The 18286-nt window shown below is 38.1% G+C and overlaps 1 protein-coding gene across 1 annotated transcript in view; it reads right to left on the minus strand.

The window, feature by feature from the left end:
• Positions 1-18286, minus strand: part of Ppp2r3a (protein phosphatase 2 regulatory subunit B''alpha) — a 141689-nt gene that overhangs the window by 81671 nt on the left and 41732 nt on the right. The gene's annotated exons all lie outside the window — the stretch shown is intronic.

Genomic DNA, 18286 nt, shown 5'->3' on the forward strand with positions numbered 1-18286 from the left:
CAGTATCCTCCTGCCTCCATCACCCAAGTGTTGGGATTACGGTAGTACGCTATCATGTGCAGTTTTTTAAAGATTTATTTTTAATGTGTATGAGTGTTTGCCTACACGTATGTCTGTGCACCATGTACATGCTTGGTGCTATGGAGGTTAGAAGAGGGCTTCAGATCCACTGGGACTGGAGTTAGAGACAGCTGTGAGCTGCCATGTGGATATTAGGAATCTAGCACATGTCCCCTGTAAGAGCAGCAAGTGCTCCTACTGCTGAGCCATCTCACCAACCCCATCTGCCCAGCTTTTTAGGAGTTTATTTTTACCAATGATGACTAAATTCAATTCTGAGATTACTAGTAGAAAAAATTTAAAAAGGTTCCTGGCATTGGTGGCTCATGCCTTTTATTCTAGCACTCAGGAGGCAGTCAGGCAGATCTCTGAGTTCAAGGCCAGCCTGCTCTACAGAGCAAGTTCCTGTATTGCCAGGACTACACTGAGAAAGCCTGCCTTGAAAAACCAAAATAAATTTAAAAAAAGAAAAAAGGATTTCACAAAGGTTTACAGGGTTCTCAATTAACATGAGCATGGCAATGTATTAGATGCTACATAAAATATGAAAGACAGACACAGTTATTGAGTAGCTAGGTTTGGGGGGAGGTGCTAGAAGTCTCATCCAGTACTGGTGGATGGCAGGCAGGTTCTCTACCACTGTGCTATCTCCGCAGACTTAACTACAGTTTTTTTTTAAATTTACTGTGAACACAAAGTATTATTCAAATGTTCTTTCTTTTTAAAATTACCCTACAATTCCTAATGTTTGGACAGTGATCCTATATAAAGCCACAGTCAAGGAAGGGGCAGCACTGAAGGAAATGAGGCCAATGAACATAAAAAACACAACAGTAAACAGTGATGGCTTCCTACTCTGTGACCTCAGAACAGTTACTTAATCTTCTAGAATTTCAGTAATAAACAGAAATCACAACCCCCATTCTTTGTAAGACTGTGAGGACTTAAGGAAATAATAGAATGCAACATATGTAAATGGTTCCAAACAGTGCTGAGCACATATTTGTCCTCATGAAAGGCAATGAGTGACAAAGCCAAACAGTGGGGTTCTCAAAAGATTATAAACAATGCAGAATTTGGCACAGTCCTTTAGGTTTAATAATAAACAATCATGTCCACTTGTAAAGCAATCCAAAGTTTATAAACCTCTCTTGATTTAGCAAAGTGATAATCTAGTCTGAACAAACATTTCTTTGCTTTAATGTTAAATTTGTAAATATGAGTCAGCAGCACCAGAAAGTATTCTTAACATTCTGAAATAGGGCAGATCTTCAGAGGCTCTACCTAGATCTTGTGTATCAGTGTTGTGTCTATGCTGTTATTTTGTGCAGAAAGAGGTTTGTGAGTGTGGTGATATATTGTGTACCCTAATAAAATTTGCCTGAAGATCAGAGAACAGAACAAGCCACTAGATTAAACATAGATGTGCTGTGGGATGTTCTGTACGACAAATGTGTTGTTCTGATTGGTTAGTAAATAAAACACTGATTGGCCAGTAGTCAGGCAGGAGGAAGTATAGGCGGGACAAGGAGGAGAAGAATTCTGGGAAGTGGAAGGCTGAGTCAGAGAGACACTGCCAGCAGCCGCCATGACAAACAGCATGTGAAGATGCCTGTAAGCCACAAGCCACGTGGCAAGGTATAGATTTATAGAAATGGATTAATTTAAGCTGTAAGAACAGTTAGCAAGAAGCCTGATATGGCCATACAGTTTGTAAGCAATATAAGTGTTTACTTGGTTGGGTCTGAGCGGCTGTGGGACTGGCGGGTGAGAGAGATCTGTCCTGACTGTGGGCCAGGCAGGAAAACTCTAGCTACATAGATGCCAGGCAGTGGAGGCAGAGATCTGTCTGGATCTCTGTGAGTTCAAAGCCACTCTGGAGTACATGAGATTGACTCAGTCTAGGAGAGAAACTGAGCCAGGCAATGGTGGCACATACCTTTAATCCCAATACTTGGGAGTCACACATCTTTAATCCCAGCACTTGAGATCTCATGCCTTTGCTTGGGAAGCACACATGCCTTTAACCCAGCACTAAGAAGGAAGTGATATGGTGGGCGGAGAAAGGTATATAAGGTGTGAGGAGACAGGAACTAAAGTCTTTCAGCTAGAGGCTTTTCAGGCTGAGGAGTCCTAGAGGTAAGAAGTGGTAGTGGCTTGTTCCTTTGTCTCTCTGATCTTTCAGCATTTACCCCAATATCTGGGTCTGGGTTTTATATTATAAGACCAATTAGATTTCCTGTTACATGTGAGACTGTCAGTATACAATCATCAAAATTCTGTTTCTTCAAAATATTTTCAACAGTATGATATCCAGAGAAGTGTGGTTTAATTTAAGAGCAATTAGAATTAAGACCATTGCTGCCAGTGGGTATGGACACATGCTGAGGTCTAGAGCAAGACCTTCAATTTGTAATGACAAATGAACACAACATTCAGAACAAATACTGGCTGCTAAAGTTAACTGAATGGGCAAACATTTGATGACATACTATTCTCGTGTGTGTGTGTGTGTGTGTGTGTGTGTGTGTGTGTGTACACTTCTTAAGACAAAGTAAATTACTAATAAGCAAGTGTTTATTAATTCATTGATTAATAAAGAAAAGTAACATAAAAAAGATACATTTACTCTGAACTTTCAGCTCTATCAATTTACCTGCAATTGTGTTACTAGGAGGCACCTAATTTAGACCTTAAAGTAGTATAATAAAACTTACTTTATAAACATAGATATGAAACTTATAATTGTTGCCTGATTTGCTGGCAAGTTTGACATCTCCTCACTTTAAGTAAAGCTGTTTTGACCCAATACAGGACTAGTAATAACAAAGTTGGAAAAGTATCTCAATTCTCTATTTCAGTTTTTCAGCATCAGTACATTACCTAGTCACTCTGAACAGTCACTGATATTGTCACTATAATAGTTCCCATATTTGACCATTTTGACACATGAAAAAGATCACATTCCTCACCCCCTAAATTTGAAGTTTTTCTGGGTCAGAATAACTGAAATTATGGTTCCTTGATGGAATGTGGATTGTTAGCATTTGTATAGTTCTTGATTTATACCCATGTTAGGCAACTTGTGTGACGACACAGACATTGGTCCTAAGAGTATAGGCAGTGATTGCTGCAAGCAGCAATCAGTCTCAGCTTGCTAGGGGAAGGCACTGGTTTAAAATTTAGAAGAAATTGTTGTTATGCTTCATTATCTACTTATCCACAGTTACTGCAGACATACACTGTTGTCTCTATATGCAAATAACTTTGGGAGCTGACGAGATGGTTCAATGGATAAAGAAAGGCACTTGCCACACAAGCCTGGTAACCAGAGTTGGATCCTCAGGGCTACGTAAAGGTAGAAGCAAGAATTGTCTTTAGAAAGTTGTTCTCTGATCTCTACATGTGTGCTATGGCATGTGTGCTATGGCACCTGTGTTCACAAATATCATTCACATACACTAATAAAGTAAAAAATACTCTGTGTTTACAAATATTATCAGGATCCATATTCAGACAAATATTCATTATAACTATATCCTAATAAAATCTACTGATTTAAACTTACAAATGTTGTTTTTTATAGGAATTCTAGTTTTCTAGTATGCTTGACAAATACCTGTTAAGTTGTATTTATTGTCTACAAAACAGGATTCCTTCCCTACAGGATAAAAATGTGAGTACTGTACTCCAGGTCCAGAAGGTCTATTTTTAAACCTGCTGGAATCTCTCTACAAATAGCTTTCTGCAAACAGCTGAATAGAGAACACAGATTAATTCCTTAACCCAATATCAAGTACAAGTGAATAATAAAATTATTCGTGTGTTAGTTTACTAGGTGGTTTTATTAGTAATTAAAATATTTAAAAGAAACACCCAAATTTCAAACCTGTGTCTGCTGAAATGACTTCAGCCGCTTCTTAAACCGTGATGGGAGAACAAAATCACAGCCCCTTGCTAGGAAAGCTAATTCTCCCCTTAAATCCGGGTCCCTTCGCAAGGATGTTTCCTTGATCATCATCTTTGAAAAGTGAATGTTTACTTTCCAAGCAGTCGGCTCACTTCCGAAGACAGTGCCAATCTTGTCGGTAGAAAGATACTTTTTTCTTCTTATCTCCCAAATAAATTAAATTTAATTATGGTGTTCTCTCAGCCTCCTGGGACCACAATCCATGCTTGTTCTGACATGCAGCTCGTTCCCAAATACAGCCTGTGACTCCCAATGACTGCTCATAATATTCCAGTTAGAAACACAGCCTGCAAAAGGGCCTACTGCTTCTTGTTGGTAGCGTTATGTGAAATTGACCTGTACATGTTTAGAATGCAGAGCCTTCTGGGAAAGAAAGTACCCACTACTCCTAGCACCACAATTAGAAACATTACAACTGAACCTAAAAATAGCAACTTCTCAGATAATGCTAACTTCTGAAACTCAGTACAGAGGTGTTGATTCACATACTTTATCCTCAAACCAGGGTGAAAAAGATTATGTGGAGCATTTTTGTCTTTTGCTACTTGATATTGTTTACAAGAACAAAACACACTGAACTTCAAATTTTAAAGTATTATTTTAAGAATAGCTTTTTATTTACTATCTGAAGAAGAAGCAAATATTCCATACCCTTAAATCTCTACACTTAAAGTATCACAGAAATGGTTATTCTCAAATGATAATTTACAAAAATATTTGTTGGTTTTTAAAAGTAGACTATTTTAGCTATTAGACATAATTTTTTGAAGTGATTATGGATATATTTTGAAAATTATAATCAAAAGTGTTTTTAAGAAAGTGGAACAACTTAACATCCTAACAAAGAAATAACATACATATGAATGAATGAAATTTAGCCAAACAAGGGCACAAAAGATGATCAAAAAGCAGTTAACAGTACATCCTGAGATTATGAGACTTCTTCTTTTAAGGAACTTTAAAGAAATAAAAATATTTTACCATTTTACTGTACATTAAATACTGTCTCTATTTTAATATTTATAATTATCAAAATATTCTCTTCTGCATATTTATATTTCACTGTTTATTTTTAATTAATCTCACAATCAGGATTTTTTATTTCTAGAAAATATAAAATATCATAAAAACACCATAAAGAACAGAACTAAAAATGTGAGTGCATACATATTTGATAATAAATGTAAAAAATTAAAATATCTAAGATACACATTTTCATATGTAAATGTAGTTCATGCTTCTCTACTGACTATCAGACTTAATCGCATTCAGGTGAAAGAGTTAATTTTTTTGGTGGGGGGTGGGGTTTTGAGACAGAGTTTCTCTGTGTAGCTTTGGCACCTTTCCTGGATCTCACTCTGTAGCCCAGGCTGGCCTCAAACTCACAGAAACCTGCCTCGCTCTGCCTCCCGAGTGCTGGCATTAAAGGCATGTGCCCCTACTGCCTGAAGAGTTAATATTTGTAAAATTTTATGAACTAATTATTATCCAGTGGTGTCTATATTCTCCAGGGCAAGTTCAATTGTAAGTTGTTCACTCATTTAAATATTTTTGTGATCACTATGTACCAGATGCTGTATTGGACACGAAAAACAGAGATGATAATGAAGAAGCTTCTTTGTTCTCTCACTTGGCTTTCTAGGACAATGGTAAATTGGAATAAAGAACAAGAAATATTTACACATTTCATTTACTTCTTGTATGTTTTAAGGTTAGAACAATGTTTAAAAGTCCAAATGCTGGTGAAGTGTGGTGCCAAATGCCATTACACTCAGCACGTGGTGAGACAGGAATGCTTTTGTGAGTTCTGGGCCAGCCAAGGATACATGATAAGACTCTAACTCCTCACCCCACCCCCTAAAAAAAAAAAGGCAAATGCTGCTTAAAGCTCCCAAGGAAAAGTTACTCTGTTGTTCTTAAGGAAACATTTCTATATGTTCTTGGATGATGAAATGAGCTCCAAATTTTCATTTATAAACTGTTTTCCCAAAAAAAAATAACAAAAAACCAGAGGTCACAAGTCACGGCCCTTTTTAAGGGCGTAGAAAAGAGCTAGTCTCTGGCAATAATTTATTGACAGAGAAAGACTAGCATGAAGCTATTTGCTTTTTATTTATTTGTGTTTGCATGGAATTTGGCTGCTTTGTCTTAGTAAGGACTTGAGAGTCTGTCTTACGAGGAGTGCACCTGGAATATAGCACTGAAGAACACTGTTTTTAGAGTGGCCTCTTCTTTATTGGGAAAGATCAAGCATAAGTGGACTTCACTCCAGACATCAACAAGCTCTGTGATCTTTTCTCATCATGAGTAGCCTGTGTGAAGACACAGGTAGTCCTACCTATACTATGTGTTTACTGTGAGTCTCCAGGACAACAATCATAAACGATCTTGATTACAGAATACAAGAGACTAGTGCTTTCTGTTGTGAGGATGCCTGGGGTTTTTCAGCTGTTATTTTGAGACCTGGCTGCCAAGACTAGGGTTCCTTTCCTGTGAACCATTCCTCCTGAATAAGCATTCTTGGGTAAGGGAGATAATTTTGTGACTGGCTTCTTTTCAATGTCTCCCATGTAGTAGCATATATTAGTACTTTGTTCCTTTTTTATTGTTAAATAACAGCCAATTGTTTGGATATTTAGGTTATTTCTACTTTGGGGCTATTATAAATAATGTGGTAGTGAACATTCATGTAGCAAGAGAGATGACCTCAAGTTCAGAAGATTATTTCTCTTGTCCTAAAATGCTTGTTCTAGACGCAGCAGTTCTCAAGTTGTGAGTCACAACACCTTTGGGGGTCGAAAGACCCTTTCACAGGGGTCATCTAAGACCACTGGAAAACACAGATATTTACATTATAATTCATAACAGTAGCAAAATTACAGTTATGAAATAGCAATGAAAATAACTTTATAGCTGGGGTCACCACAACACAAGGAACTATATTGAAGGACTGTAGCATCAGGAAGGTTGAGAATGACCAGAGGAAGATATATGGAAGGACAAGTTCCTAAATGGGAGCTTTGTGGGTTCCCTTGCAGAGGCATATGCAAGAGAGGATGGCCTTATGCTAAGACCCTAAAAATAAAGCATTTCTTTTGAGATAGCCTCTACTATCTCAAGCAAGAAAAAAATGCTCCCTTCCCATGTCATAAAAGGATCTATGGAACCTAGGAGAGCAGTTCTAAGCTTGGAGGAACAAGATGTGCATCAAAGGAAGGTATGACTTGTAAGGAAAAAGGGAATAAAATTGTATGTGAGGCCCAAACATTCTCTCTTATAGAATTCATTCTGTAAAAGCTTAATCTGAAACTCAGAACTGTTTTTAAAACAATTTTCTAAATCTTATACTTCTCTGATCTCCTTTTGAAAAGGAAGACGGTGATATATAACCTTAATTATCTCTGGAAAGAGTCAGCTTTGGGCAATGTTTTATGAATGGGTTGCTTAAAAAAATTTGAAGACTGACTGAAAAATGAAATCTCTTATTTTGATTTATGTATTTATTTGATTAATGCCAAACAGTATTGTTTATACAATGTGCTATGCTAGGGGCTGCAGTTGTGGCTTAGTGGAGAGTGCTTACCTAGAAGGCACAGGGCCCTGAACTGGAAGATCCCTGGGACTGGAAAAAGCATGTGTATACACACACACACACACACACACACACACACACACACACACGTGCGTGCAAAACAAAAACAAAAACAAATGAAAATAAAACAAAACCCCCCACCAAAATGGTGTTTGTTGCTTATCAACAATATGTTATGCCAAAATAAGTCAAGCCTTTATTGTGTACACATGGTAATTTAGTCACTCACTAGCAGAAGCTAGATAACGCCATGCAGCCAAGGACTTCTAATAGTTAGGAAGGCTATTTGGAATAATCCAGGCAGCAAAGACTGCACCAATCTGAGTAATAGAAACAATACTGCAAGGCCAGGAAATCAGCTTAGTTGTTTGAGAATCCATGCTGTGGTGTTGGAAGCAACTGCAGAAAGGCAGCAGAGAGCAGTACAAAAGGATTTTGCTTAGAAGGCGCCAGAGGAGAGAAGCTACACAATAAGGAGACTGTGGACTACAATCAGGACTACACTGTTGAATAACAGAGGAAGCTGGCTGTCTTGGGGAAAATTAAACATTAAATTAACTTGGACATGGTAGGACACATATGTGGTTCCAGCTACTAGGAGGCTGAAGCAAGAGGACCACAAGTTTGAGGCCTGCCTGTGCTATGTAAGTTCAAAGCCTGGGCAACTGAGTGAGAACCTATTTCAAAACAAACAAAGCCCACCACCAATAAAGGAATAGAAGGTTTCCATTTCATTCATACATTAAACAGATGCAGGAAGGAATGAAGGAGGTGGAAAGGAAGCAAAATGGTTAAAAGTTAAAAAAAAAATAAAACAACCAAAAAACTTTTTTTTTCTTTCTTTCTTTTTTTTTTTTTTAAACACAGGGGTTTACTGTGTGGCTCTGGCTGGCCTGGAACTTGCTATGTACACCAGGCTGGCCTTGAACTAATACAGAGTGCTGAGATTAAAGGTGTACACCACCACCACATCCAGCCTAGGATTTGTTTATAGGTGTATGAGCACATTATTGGTAGCTACACCACCGCAAAAATCTTTCTCTTTCACCTATCAACCATTAACTGCACATAAATGCTCAGATAGGGGATAACATGATCTTAGGAATTTGGGATGAGAGTTAAGTTCACATGCATCAAGACCGAAGGCTGGAAATGGTGGTCAAGAATGTACTAACAATAACAAGCATCACACTGTGAGACAAGAACAGGTGGAGCTATCCGGTGTCAAAGCACTGTGGTCTGTAAGAGCAGATCTGTGAGAGGAGATGCAGCCTCACTTTTAGCCTAAAGTCATTGTTTTCTGGGACTCTCAGGGAAAATAGAAGGACTCTTATTCAAAGGTCTGAATCTGACTTGCAATTTTTATGAAGTAGGGAGACTTAAGGTATAGAATAAATAAGCTTGTAATCAATTAATACAGGTAGTTTTTAGGTAATTTCTTAAGACAGGCACATTAGGAAATACTTTTAGGAGTTTAAGCCTGATTGTAATACTAAAATCTTTTGAAATACTTTGCAAAAATTACTTCTATTATTTTCCTTTTTCTAAAAGGATTATGGAAATGGAAATAAGAAAAAAATTAAAACACTACAAGAATATACAAAGTCTCAAAAAAAAAAAAGTTGAGGCTGGGCAGTGGTGGCACACACCTTTAATCCCAGCACTCAGGAGGCAGAGCCAGGTGGATCTCTGTGAGTTGGAGGCCAGCCTGGTCTACAGAGCGAGATCCAGGACAGGTACCAAAACTACACAGAGAAACTCTGTCTCGGAAAAAAAAAAAGTTGAACAATGTTAATACCTCAAATATCTATTGAGCTATGCAGACTAGATTTTGCCAACTTCACATAATCTAGAGTCAACTTGGTATGAGGGACCCTCGGTTGAGAACTGCTTCCATCAGATTGGCTTGTAGGCAGTCTGTGTGGGGCATTTTCTTGATTAATGGCCCACTGTGGGTAGTGCCATCCTTGGGCAGGTGTTCCTGGGTTGTATATAAAGTGGGGTGAGCGAGCCCTGGAAAGTATGTCAGTAGGCAGCATTCCTCTGTGGTCTCTGCTTCAGCTGCCCCTTCCACATTCCTGCTTGAGCTCCTTCCCTGGACTCCCTTGATGATGGATTCTAATATGTAAGATATAAAAATACCATTCCTTCCCAGTTGGTTTGACTCAGGGTTTTATTACAGCAACAGAAACCAAACAAGTACATGAGTGCTCACTAGGTGTCTCCTACTGATCTAGGTTTTGACATACAGTGGGTAACTAAACAAAACTAATGTGCTAGCTATAAATAATCTTTACCACATTACTGAAATCTGTGCTTGGCAACATGTTGACAATATTTTCAAATTATAAAACTAATTATTAAAAAAAGTGTTAAGATTTTAACTGGTACTTGCCCCCTCCATTTTTCCTTTTGGTGCTAGGAATTGGCACACTAGACAACCATTGAGCAACCTCCTCGGCCTGACTGTACTTTTCTAATCTAGGTATGCTAAACTGTCAGATTTCATTAGATTTATAGTTTTGACACTTTTACTAAAATTAAATTAAAACAATTGTTTATTAAAGGAGGTTAGGGTTTATTTTTTAACCTTTGAGTTATGATGAATATGCTATTGCCCCATTAAGCTGAAGAGGCCCATAAGGACTGTAATGACATCTGCTGGTAGCAATAGAACAGTATTAAGGTATGATTTATTGGGACTGGGAAGATAGTTCTACCAGTAAAATACCTGTAGTACAAGTATGAGAACCTGAGCTCAGATCTCTAGCACCCACATAAAAGCTGGATATTGAACATAATGGTGTGTCTGCTACACTAGTGCTAGGTGGGGTAGAGGGGTGGGGTGTGGAGACAGGTGGATCCTAAAACTCACTAGCCAGCGAGTCTAATCAGTGAGCTCTTGGTTCAGTGAGATTGCATCTCAAAAATAAGGTGGAAAGAGATTTTTTAAAAAAGATACAACATGCTGACCTCTGGCCTACACATGCACATTTACCCCCCCCCCCTTTGCCACACACACACACACACACACACACACACACACACACACACACACAGATGAAGTATCACTTAAGTGATTATAACTTTTTAGTGTTTACTTTTTATAAAATCATTCCATCACCCCCCCCATATTAAAATACGGCCTCGGCACAGTAATACATTCATTCATAATTATGGAACCTTTGGGGATCTTAGCTGGATCGCTCTTTCCCTCCTCTACAAACTGTTCTTAGATGTATTTGACTCACTTGAATACCCATCTGCATGTATCAGCTATTCTTGAACCTACAAAGTTACTTCCTGTCATATAGAGGCTTTATGGAAAAGCATATCCTCAAGTGTCATGTGTTAGTTAGCCAATGACTGTGTGAAAAATGAGTGACACTGTAAGAAAGCTTTCCAAAAAGATAAGAAAAAAGAAGTTCATAGATGGGACAAACAACCAAACAAAGAAAAAAAAAAAAGCTAGTTTTCAGAGGTAAGTCGTTAATAAAGATGATTAGGGAAAATAGCTATCTGGGTTATTGTAGGCAAAGACTACCTTTTTAAAAGTGTTTTCCCTGTCTCAGCCTCTAAAGTTGCTGGGATTACAGTAGCACATTACCACATCCAGTTTTATTTACTTTTTAAATGTACACTGTTTGGATATCATAATCCATGGATAGTTTTTGTTATTGATCTTTAATGATGTTTCCAGGACTTCCAATGCACCCAACAAAACAGGACACTGAACCTTATCAAAACTCTGCTTTGTTGATTTAGTATGAAATACTATCTGGATAGGAGTCAGCAAACTATTCATAAATGCCCACGTAGTAAATAAATACTTCAGGCTTTAAGATCTCTATCACAACTACTCAGATTAGCAGGTAGAACACAAAAGCAGCCATAGATCATTCAATGAGCAGGTGTGGGTATGGTCCTGGCAGCAGCAGGGTGGATTTGGCCCAAGGGCCTTAGACTGCTGACCTTGGTCTAGGCCAGTATCCAATTTCTGAATATCCTCTAAGTATTTTCTATTTGGCTTCCTCTCACAACAGCAGCTTGGATTTAATTTTTATCTGATCAACACATACTGCTTACTCTTGGGAAATTATTTTGAATACATATTAAAATATTAATGATATATAATACTGTCAAGTCAAATCTTTTTTTTTTTAATGTATCATCATCAGTATCATTTAAAAATACTGCCTACATGCCCATTAATTAAAATGTTTTCAGTAACTGGTAGTTTTTCAGCTGTCTGAAACAATCAAAACAACAAAAAGGACATAATTTTAAAACAGTTCTTAAAAGAAATCATAGGCTAACTGTGGCGGCACATATCTATAATCCTAATACTTAGGAGACTAAGACATAAGCATAGCAAGTTCCAGACCAGACTGAGATACACAGCAAGACTGTCCTGAAACAAAACAAAAACAAAACAAAGGCTCAGAATGCAGCTTATCAGTAGAGAACCTGCCTAGCTTGTGCAAGAAAATACATAAACCAACAAAACAAAATAAAACAAAATAGAAAAAAAGCTTACAGCAGTAGATAAACGATCTCAGAATAGTAGAAACTTCTGGAAAAGGGAGAAACTAGTGAGGAGAGGTAGCCTATGGGTTTGATTGTATCTAAGAAAATTTTTGAAAGATCAAGATGCTAATGGAAACATTAAGGCAGACGAACCTCATGACAGACCTACAACTGCAACTATCTGGGAAGCTGGTGAAAGAGGATTGCAAGTTCAAGGCCTGCATGGGCAACAGAAGGCATTTAAGACAGATCATGTCTTGAAACTAACAAACAATAACAAAAATGAATAACCAGACCAAACCAAACTAAACTGTTCAGATGGAACCTCCAGCTTGCCCCATTCCTGTCTCTCTCTCTCCAAACCTCACTCTCTGAAACTGCCCATGCCTAAGTCACTGCCTAAAGTGCTCAGCTTTTGACCATACTTGGGCACAAACCCAGCTTGTGGCAGACACATCATCACCCCTAGCCTACAACCTATAAAGTCTCTCTGCTTTCATTTGTGGGAGCAGCTTCTCCAGCCTTGATCTCTGGGGTTGGAGAACTTGCCTGGGAGTTGTTTTGCACAAATAAACCTGTTGCTATACTTTTCCAATTCAGCTTGATCTGGCTTACTGTGGTGGCAGAAAAACCTATGGGGGAGGGGGACAGAAAAACCTATTACAAACCAAAGCCAGTAATACAAAAATCTGAAACAAATACTGTAAAAAATAAAGCTAAGTAGTGGGTGATAAGAGCATTTTTATATAACTCACCACACTTTTCTATTTGCTTAAAACAAGAGCTGGCAAACTGTAGTCCATGGGCTAAATCTGGTTTAGTGCTTGTTTTTCTAAGTGTTGGCTCTAAGACTAGTCTAACATTTTCTGTGTGTGGTATGTATGTATATGTGGTGTTTGCTTGTGTGTACACATGGATGCAGGTGCATGTTTTCATGTGAGCATATGTGGAAGGCCACAGGAGGATGACAAGTGTCTCACTCTATCACTCTCCTTTATTCTCTTGAGACAAGATCTCTCTCAGACCTTAAGCTCACCATTTTTTTTTTTTTTTTTCCGAGACAGGGTTTCTCTGTGTAGCTTTGCGCCTTTCCTGGGACTCACTTGGTAGCCCAGTCTGGCCTTGAACTCACAGAGATCCGCCTGGCTCTGCCTCCTGAGTGCCGGCATTAAAGGCGTGCGCCACCACCGCCCGGCTAAGCTCACCATTTTGACGAGGCTTGCAGGCTAGTGAGCTTCCAGGATCTACTGGTCTCTGCTCCACAACACTGTGATTATAGATATATATTGTCATGCCAGGCTTTTTATGTAGGTGCTAGAGATTCAAACTGAGGTCATGCTTGCACAGGAAACACTCTTTGGAAGTGAACCATCTCACCAGACCCTAGTTTAACGTTTTTAAAGGATTGTTTAAGTGCAAACACACACACACACACACACACACACACACACACACACACTCTCGCACACTCACATGCATACACACAAAAGATAACACTAATTTCTATGACATACAAAGTCTAAAATATTAACTATCTGGTATTTCATAGAAAAAGGCAGCCAATTCCTGTCTTAAAACAATTCATGGGATGTGGTGATATTTTGTTTGTACTCTAACAAATAAAATTTTCCTGAAGATCAGAAGACAGAGCCAGCCACTAGATTAAACATAGAAGCCAGGCAGTGGTGGCACACACCTTTAATCCCAGCACTTGGGATCTCATGCCTTTGCTCCCAGTATTTGGGAAGCACACACGCTATTAATCCTAGCACTAGGAAGTTTGAGACAGGAAATGGAATGGCTGGGCAGAGAAAGGCATATAAGGTGGGAAGAGACAGGAACTCAGCCCTTTCGCCTGAGGACTCAGAGGCACTCAGTCTGAGGATTTGTGGAGACAGGATCTCGCCTCCCTTTCAGCCTGAGGATTCGGTAATGGTGAGAAGTTTCTCTAGTGGCTTATTCCTTTGTCTCTCTGATCTTTCAGCATTTACCCCAATATCTGGCTCCGGGTTTTTATTATAAGACCAACTAAGATTCCAGTAACAAGGGGAAGAAAAGATGAAACGAGAAAGGACAATCACTAAAGCACGGAGATATGGCCTCTTGCACAAAGCCATCTTCCTGTATGAAACATCTCATATTATTTGTCCCTTTAACTTTTAATAATATTTTTCAACTTTTATAAAGCAAATATCATCAAATTTTATTCTATTTTTTGATATAGAAACTTATTTAAAAGAATGTTGGGAGATGATATTTTAAATCACATTCCGACTTCAGTTCACATTTGTAAACAAAACAAAACAAAAACCCTAGGAAGCTCATTCAGTACCTGGTGTGGCATTGTTAGCTGTTGAGTTAGATTGAGAATGTCAGGAGGGAGCTACTGCCAAGACTGGGAGTATTAACAGGGACCCACTCCCTAATTGTCTCCTTTTTTTCCATAGGAGACAACGTAGGAAGAAAGCTTAATAAACATTCAAAATGTGGTACCACAATAAGTTTCTGGTTATAATGGTTGTGAGAAATTATAATAGGTCATCAGAGAGGGTGGACATTTTCCACTCAGTAGGCAGATTATTGAAAAAATATATCCAAATGTCTTAGCAAGCTTAGCTTACAATAACTGTAGCTCTCAGGAAATCATTAACAGTCTGAGGTTACTACATAGGTATTTTTTTTTGTCCTTTATAACATGTTAAGCATGTCAGTATTTCCTTGAATATGAAAAGACTTTTTTTTTTTTTAGTTTTCTAATGAATTTATTCAGTTTCTCTCTCAGTGATGACCCAACTTAACTGAAGATATTATAATAGGAACTTAGAGACTATACTTGCTAAAAATCACTGACTCTTCATTTGGGTGTGTATGACACAAAGAAAGATTAAAAATTTGGTGTTCTTTTGAACCTATTTCTTTTGCTACACTAAAATTTGGGTCAGATTCTTGCTCAACTCTGAACATAGATATGTAAGTCATTTAAGGAATGTCTATCTGAAGCTGCTAATCCTCTCCCAACCCCAAAACACCAAATAAGAGCAACTAAGACTGGATGTAGTATCTGGACATCTCCAGTCTTTGCTCTAAACCCGAAAGAATTAATTCTGCCTTGGTTTTCTTTCCTGCAATCACCTTGTATGCAGGAGAAAATGATCTGATAGATAAATATCCCATGAGAAAAACTGGAACTACCCCCACAGAAAACAGCAACTTTCCTTGTGACCCAAAAGCATAGCTTACCATCTAGGGATAATGATCAACCTGACCATGGATTACCCAAGACTGCTTGCTTTGCTAAGCTGTTCAAACCCCCAGTTATGTGAACCTTTAACCTTTGCCTCTGTTCCCTTTTCTGGAACGTAAAAGCTCTGTCAATTCGCTGAAGACAGGCCTTAGGTCACTGTCCTCTTTCTCCTGGGATGGCCACAGTGCTTTTATGAAACTTCCTTCCTATCTTCACCACTGTCATCTCTTGAATTGAATTCTGAAAATATGGATAGACCAGGTCCCTTGGGACTGTGAGTTGGGCTTTTTCTCTAAAACTAACATTATCAACATTTATGAATCAACAAATGAGATCCAGAGTTTCCATAAATGTTCAGTGAACACCTGAGCAAAATCATCATTTAATAACTAAGTATGTACTATATACTGTTTTAAAATGTAATGTTTCTGGCAACTAAAGAAGTACACAGAACAATGGCCATAAATGTGTACCAGGAAGAAATTTTCATCTGATCATAGTTCACTTTGTTTTATTAAATAATCTCCCTCATGCCCCACTGCTGTTGGGTATTACATGATAGATGAGTGTTCTCTATCACTGAGCTATATCCATGGCTATATCAAGCTATGTCTTCTTGAGACAAGGTCTTTCAGGGAGTTCAGGTTAGTCTTCAACTCACTATATATTCCACACTAGCCTTGAACTCATGGTTCTCTTGCTTCTACCTCTTAATTCTGAGATTAAAAAACTGGACCACAATGCCCAGAACAAATGAAGTTTTAAAATTATATATTGGGCTGGATAGATGGCTCAGTAATTAAGAATGCATACACTTTTCCAAAGTGCCTGTAACTCCAACTCCAACTCCAACAGAGCCAACAGTCTCTTCTGGCTACTGCAGGCACTGTAATCACATGTACATACATGCACATTTAAAATTAAAACCTTGCTGGGTGATATAGCATGGTCTGTAATCCCAGCACTCAGCGGGCAGAGGCAGGTAGAATCTATGAGTTCCAGGCCACCATGGTTTACATAGTAATTTCCAGGCCAGCCAAGGCTATATAATGAGACCTTGTCTCAAAAATAAACAAAAAATTAAAAATCCTTTAAAATTATATATTATTATTGTGTACGTGTGTGCATGATGCGTCTGTGTGGGCACATGTGTGCAGGTGTGAGAGGACAACTTGTGGAGTTAGTTCTCTCCTTTCCCCGGGACCCAGGGATTGAACTAAGTCTTGCATGGAAAGTGCTTGACTCTCTAACTCATCTTGCCCTCAAACAAAAATTTTAACAAGGCTAAAATAATATTTAACTCTTTGTTTGTTTATTTATTTATTTATTTATTATTTATTTTTTATTTCAGAACAGGGTCTGACTATGTATCTCTGGCTGCCCTGGAAGTCATTATGTAGATCAGGCTGTCCTTGAACTCATAGAGTTCACCAGACTCTGCCTCCTGAGTGCTGGGATTAAAGGCAAAAGCCATTATGTCTTTATTTTTTAACTTAGCATCTCTAAAATTCAACTTTTAAAAATTACATAATGTTTAGGAATATACAAATGGCATAAGTAACATGAGAAACTACTTACCACCCAGAGTAGAAAGATGATATTACGTAAACTACTGAGGCCTTCTGCCCATTTTCCCTGGTTGTACCTTTTTCCCTGCTCCACGGCTATTTTTCTGAACATTGTATTTGTTGTATCCCTGTACTTCCTCCTCTTTTTAGTACAAATTTGTGCATCTCAAGATAATTCATGTATTTTATAACTTACTTTTACTAATTTGGCTTTATATCTGTGAATGAATGCATGCTGACATTTATAATCTCCACATAGTAGATACTAGGTTTAGCAAATAGTTGATGTGCTTTTTTACGTGTCATGGACTTTTGGTCAGGAGCAGTAGATTATGAGTCAAATTAAAGTCTGTCATATTTGGGACAGATAGTTAAAACACCATTCTTTTTTTCTTCTTAGTGAACTCACAGGTTTCATATTCTATATATTCCAGGTTGTACAATAGGCTATCAAGAACGTGGAGGCTTCAAACTGAGTCCTTAAGTGGAGGGGCAGAGCCCCTTGCTTAACCCCTGGACATTCTGAGAAAGAAGCATCTTGCTTCACTGACAAGCTCATCTACACAAATGGTTAGATAATTGTCTTTCTCCAAGTGTTCACAATCAGTAAAGTAATTAGAGGTAAAGTGAAAAACCTTTGGAAAACACGTCTTTGGTTCTAGATTGTTGTTTATTCTTATTTGCACAGAGAAACAAACCTCACACACATGTTTTCTTTGAAGGCCTGCTGCACTGACAGTGCTTTGTTTACATGCTTAAATACTGTTCAGGAACATTAATTTTTGTCTCATCAGCTAGATTTTCAGCTCTTTAAGAATCAGGCTCTAGCTGGGCAGTGGTGGCACACGCCTTTAATCCTATTACTTGGGAGGCAGAGGCAGGTGGATCTCTGTGAGTTCAAGGACAGCCAAGGCTACACAGAGAAATCCTGTCTCAGAAAACCAAAAAAATAAAAATAGATAAATAAAAATAAAATAAATTCAGGCTCTCTTGTCTTTTGTACCCTATCCTTCACCTTATAGAAGCATGTACATATGTGAAGGACTGGTTTCTTGGTTACCTGGGAAGGATGAGGATTAATATTAAATTATCTACTCTATGTGTCATATTTCACTGCTCATGTTGTACATGAATGTATTCATTCTTTACATACATGGATATATACTAAGGTTAAGTGACTTTCTGTTAGTCACAGAACCTAGAAGGAAGATGAAGTGCATGGACAGGACAGATGAAAACAATCCGCTAAATTCAAATCCTTTGCTTCTTTTTGACTGAACTGAGATCATTCCTAGCATAGAACTTGAAATGGCTAACAAAATTAT

The sequence above is a fragment of the Peromyscus eremicus genome, chromosome 7 (assembly GCF_949786415.1).
Source record: "Peromyscus eremicus chromosome 7, PerEre_H2_v1, whole genome shotgun sequence".
Classification (NCBI taxonomy): Eukaryota; Metazoa; Chordata; class Mammalia; order Rodentia; family Cricetidae; genus Peromyscus; species Peromyscus eremicus.